The following is a 5,547-nucleotide window of genomic DNA, read 5'->3' as shown; positions in this document are numbered from 1 at the left end:
TGAATAATCGTACAGTGACATCTTTGATTTCGGCGACAGGCCTTTAGGACAAACATCTGTTGTGCACCACCGTATAAACACTGGAGACACGAATCCTATTCGTCGGCCTCCCTATCGGGTATCGCATGCTGTACATCGAGTCATCCAATCAGAAACGGACAAAATGTTCCCAAAAGGGTCATCGAGCCTTCAGCTTGCCCTTGGGCTTCGCCTTTGGCCCTTGTGAAAGAAAGAGGTGGTAAATACCTGGCGTTCTTGCGTCGAATATCTCCACTTAAACAAGATCACACGAAAAGACGTCTACCCACTATCACGCATCAATGACGCCTTAGACTGCTTGCACGGAGCTAAATACTTCTCGTCCATTGATCTTCGATCCGGCTACTGGCAGATTTCCGTTCTTGAAATGGACCGCGAGAAGACAGCCTTCATCACGCCGGATGGCTTATATCAGTTCAAAGTCATGCCCTTTGGCCTATGCAATGCTCCTGCGACATTTGGACGTATGAAGAACTTTTTTCTGCGAGGCTACAAATGGACCACCTATCTCTGTTACCTTGACGATGTTATCGTTTTTTCTCCCTTATTCGGCAGCCATCTCACCAGACTCACTGCCCTTCTTTCGGTATTGCGAAAAGCCGGCCTCCAGCTGAACTCCACGATGTGTCAATTGTTGACGCATCCGGTGTCCAACCAGACCCGGAAAAAGTTCGCACCGTACGCAGTTTCTCTGTAGCACGTTCTGCTTCCGACGTGCGCTGCTTTGTCGGCCTCTGTGCTTGCTTTCGCCGTTTCGTCAAAAACTTCGTCCACGTTGCTCGGCCTTTGACAGATATTCTAAAGAAGAAGACGCTGTTGTCAGGGGCCGTGAGCAAGCTCACGCGTTTGCCGCTCTCATCGGGTTTCTGACCACCCCTCCCGTACTTGCCCACTTTGATCAATCTGCACCGACCGAAGTCCACACTGGGGCGAGCGTCCACGGCATAGGCGCTGTTCTTGCCCAACAGCAGAATGGTATCGAGTGTGTGATAGCTTACGCTAGCCGCCTGTTGTCACCTGCCGAGAGAAATTACTCCATCACCCAGCGGGAGTGCTTGGCTTGAATTTGGGATGTCGCCAAGTTCCGGCCATATTTGTACGGCTGTACGTTTTCGGGTCGTAACAGACCTTACGCTCTCTGCTAGCTGTCTTCTCTCTGGGACCCCACAGGACGGCTTGGACACTGGGCGTTGCGGCTCCAGGAATTTTCATTTGTTATCAACTATATAAGCCAGGACGCGGACTGCCTTTCGCGTCACCCCGTGGATCCTCCCGATCCTGTCGTGCATGATAAGGTGACTTGCGTGATGGCTTTGACTGACCTGACCGACATGCGCGCTGAACAACAACGCGACGCATCCTTACAGTCCATCATCGCCGGAGTGCAATCTGGCAGCACCGACGGCAGATGCCGCATGTTCGTGCTGCATGACGCAATCCTCTTCCTCAGCAATATCAACCCTGAGAGCCCTGATTTGCTGCTTAAATTGCGCTTCCTCGACATCTGCGAGCCATCGTTCTTGAACAACTTTACGATGCACCGACGGCGGGACACCTTGGAGTTTTGCGTACATGCGACCGCGCACGACGCCGGTTTTTCTGGTAGGGTCTCTACCGCTCTGTGAGTCATCATCATCATCAGCCTGGTTACGCCCACTGCAGGGCAAAGGCCTCTCCCATACTTCTCCAGCAACTCCGGTCATGTACTAATTGTGGCCATGTTGTCCCTGCAAACTTCTTAATCTCATCCGCCCACCTAACTTTCGGCCGCCCCCTGCTACGCTTCCTTCCCTTGGAATCCAGTCCGTAACCCTTAATGACCATCGGTGATATTCCCTCCTCATTACATGTCCTGCCCATGCCCATTTCTTTTTCTTGATTTCAACTAAGATGTCATTAACTCGCGTTTGTTCCCTCACCCAATCTGCTCTTTTCTTATCCCTTAACGTTACACCGATCATTCTTCTTTCCATAGCTCGTTGCGTCGTCCTCAATTTGAGTAGAACCCTTTTCGTAAGCGTCCAGGTTTCTGCCCCGTAGGTGAGTTCTGGTAAGACACAGCTATTACTCACATCTCTCTGAGTCGTTATTTCACAACTTGCGAACTGTGTCGGCGCCGCAAGAAAACTCCGCTACCACCTGTCGGGCGACTCGATCCCATTGAATTTCCCTCTGAACCATTCTTTCGTGTACCGCTTGACCGGCTTGGCCCTTTTCTTACGACGACTAAGGGAAATAAGTGGATCGCCGTCGCTACTGATTGCGCGACACGCTACGCGATAACAAAGCCGTTGCCGACCAGTGGCGCAACAGACGTCGCCGATTTTCCCCTTCACGAACGTCATTCTCCAGCACGGTGCTCCTCGACAGTTACTTGCAGACCGCGGCCGGTCGTTCTTGGCTCGAGTTGTGGACGACCTCCTCCGCTCTTGTGCCACTGAACACAAGCTGTCCACCGCCTACCACCCACAAACGAACGGTCTTACGGAACGTCTCAACCGAACACTCACAGAGATTCTGTCGATGTACGTTTCTAACGATCACCGTGACTGGGACGCCACGCGGGCCTACGTGACATCGCGTATGACTCGTCTCGACATGACACCGCAGGAGATTCACCCTTATTATTGTCTGTATGGTCGCGACCCCACATTGCCTTTTGACGCCATCCTACCTTCTGTGCCCCGCGTAGCCACAGAGTAGGCTCGTTGAGTACGCTACGAACCGATTATGGGATTGTATCCAAGCCATAGAAAGGCGATAGAAGTGACGTAACATAGCATAAACGCAGGTATGGGTAAAATGTTTCTATTAAACGAGAGGAATGTCCTTGTTGTATATTATAGCGTCTAAAAATATGACAGAGCGGCACACGTTTTCTAAATTTCAGTCCTTGCTAAGCTAGCGCTCGCGGTGAACAATCGCATCGCTGTTTTCGTAGTTATCTTTCTTGCTGTCATTCACGTTTTTTTCTAGTTTCTCTGTTTAGACTTCCAGAACCTATTGAAGCCATTCTTCTTTCATTCTGCAGTTCACGGATTTCACTCTATTGCAGTAATAGGTGTTTTTTTGTATACGTCACTATGCACATATGGTACAGCGCGTTTTCGTGGACAATATACAGGTCGCTGTCTGAACATTTTTATGATCGCTGTGCCGTCAGTAGGAACTTTCGCGACCCTGGCGTATATATAAATATATAATAATAATAATAATATTTGGGGTTTTACGTGCCAAAACCACTTTCTGATTATGAGGCACGCCGTAGTGGAGGACTCCGGAAATTTTGACCACCTGGGGTTCTTTAACGTGCACCTAAATCTAAGCACACGGGTGTTTTCGCATTTCGCCACCCATCGAAATGCGGCCGCCGTGGCCGGGACTCGATCCCGCGACCTCGTGCTCAGCAGCCCAACACCATAGCCACTGAGCAACCACGGCGGGTATAAATAAATATATATATATTTATGTATATATATATATATATATATATATATATATATATATATATATATATATATATATACATTTATATATATATATATATATATATATATATATTCACGCTGTGTGTCTCAAGGGAAAAAATTGTTGTCGTTGTGGTTGTTTATCGAAATACAGCAAACGAGCCGAACGCGAACTCGCAAAGAGTGACAGTATGCATTGTTGTACAACTCAGCTTGGGCGAGCTTTGAGCCGCCATTCCGAGAAAAAGAAATCGCGACATCAGCTCGAAAGGCGACTGTTTCAAACATCTTTGGTTAGCAAGGCGACTTTATCAAGAGTACTCGTAAAAAAAAAAAAAGATTGACATTGCAACAAAAGACAATGCTGCCGCCCCCGGGAGGGCTCGAACCTCCAACCTTTCGGTTAACAGCCGAACGCGCTAGCCGATTGCGCCACAGAGGCAGACGCACAAGCTCGGACATAAATAATAGTCGAGCAAAGCGCCAGATTGACATTTAGCGAGCGAGATGCGCTTTGTTTTTGCAGCTGCGCCTTCGTTCTTTTGTTCCCATTGAAACGTGACATATCCGCTCTCTCCGCCTTCGATATGCAATGGGCGCAGGGGCACACCTAGAGGAACATCCAGGGGGCAAGCACGTCAAGGGGGATAGGAGTGGGGGGGGGGGGGAAGAACCAAGCCCTCCCGTAACTGGATCCGTAGGATGTATACCGTGACGACAGCTAGAGCTACTGCTTGCATACATGACCTGGCAAGTAACGATTCGCTTGTTTTTTCAACGACATTTGTCAATGGCCCGAACAGTTTTATTATTCTATGTTCCCACGTCACCTCGCTGCCGCTACCACCAAGACTGCAGGAGGAGGAAATGCGATCGAGGGAAATGAAAAAAGCGCCACGAAAAAACATGCCCGGGAATGACGTGCCGCAGTATCTGCTTCCTATCGCCACCGAAGGAAACGTCGCGCATTCACGCTACAGCAGACAGTTGGTTGAGGTCACACAATTAGAGATACACTTACAAATAAAACAGCTCATTCGAACGAAACTTTACATTCTTTAAACTGCTTCGGAAAACTGCGTGGTGTTACGTTTCGCCTCCGACGTGCGATATAGCCGGCGCGAATGCAACGGACGCCGGGGCTTCGTTCACAGCGGCGGACATTTTGGCCAGTTCAGCGCTGTCCCAACGCCTCCTGCTAAGCGTGTCCAGGCATGTTTCAATGCCACGTGTCTTCGTGTGTGTGTGTGTTTGTGCATGCATGTTGGTGCCCACGCTTGTCAAAGTGCGGCAGCCGGGGAGAGGAGCTCCCAAGTGTGAAGCGAGGAGGTCTGACCGGCGCCGGCCCGGCGGATACGTCACTTCTTGTCACAACGTGTCCGTGCGCCGCCGTCACGTGCGCCTCCTTTGAGCCGTTCCTTCTTGCCTTCGACTCCGAGAGTATAAAAGCAGCTGCCCCCGGACGCCGAGAAGCTTCGATTTACTTAGTCGAGTAACGTGGTCTCCCGTTTCTCCACTTCGGTCGACCTGACCGGCCGCTCTTTTGCGATGCGAGAATAAACAAGTTGTTCTGTTAGCAGTCGACTCATCTTTTGCCAGGACCTTCGGATGCTTCCAGCTGTGCCCCTGGCCGCCAGGCCAATGCTACCCTTGGGTCTTGCGACCCATTTACAACAACTGGCGGCAACGTTGGGATCGCGACAACGGAGGCCGGCAGCGAAGATATGCGGTCGACCGTAGGCTGAGCAGCACAACGACCATCCGGGAGCAGTGCAATGAGCCCTGTGTGATGACTGGTTGCCTGCAGCGGAACGACTGCGCTGAATTCTTGGCTGCGAGGTTTGGTGAGTGCGGGACTTTCTTCTTCCGAGTTTTGCCAGGCTTTTTTTTGTGTCAGAAACAGAGCTGGTAATTGTGCTTGTCGTCGCTGCCGGGTTCGTTTGCGGCGAAACAATGGTAGGCAGTAGAGAAAGCAGCATTCAGAGCAGCCATGGATTGGAAGTCGTTGCGCAAACCGAAATTGCTGGAGCTTGCAAGAGAG

At 50.5% G+C, this 5,547-nt stretch overlaps 1 non-coding gene across 1 annotated transcript; it reads right to left on the bottom strand.

Annotated features, from left to right (window-relative positions):
* Positions 1-3,874: 3,874 nt before the first annotated feature.
* TRNAN-GUU (transfer RNA asparagine (anticodon GUU)) lies at positions 3,875-3,948 on the bottom strand. The gene has a single exon. It is a non-coding gene; the product is annotated as a tRNA-Asn (tRNA).
* Between the last annotated feature and the right edge of the window lie 1,599 nt (positions 3,949-5,547).

Source organism: Dermacentor albipictus, unplaced genomic scaffold (assembly GCF_038994185.2).
Source record: "Dermacentor albipictus isolate Rhodes 1998 colony unplaced genomic scaffold, USDA_Dalb.pri_finalv2 scaffold_11, whole genome shotgun sequence".
Taxonomy (NCBI): Eukaryota; Metazoa; Arthropoda; class Arachnida; order Ixodida; family Ixodidae; genus Dermacentor; species Dermacentor albipictus.
The sequence above is the reverse complement of the archived record's forward strand: the minus strand, read 5'-3'. Positions and strand labels throughout refer to the sequence as shown.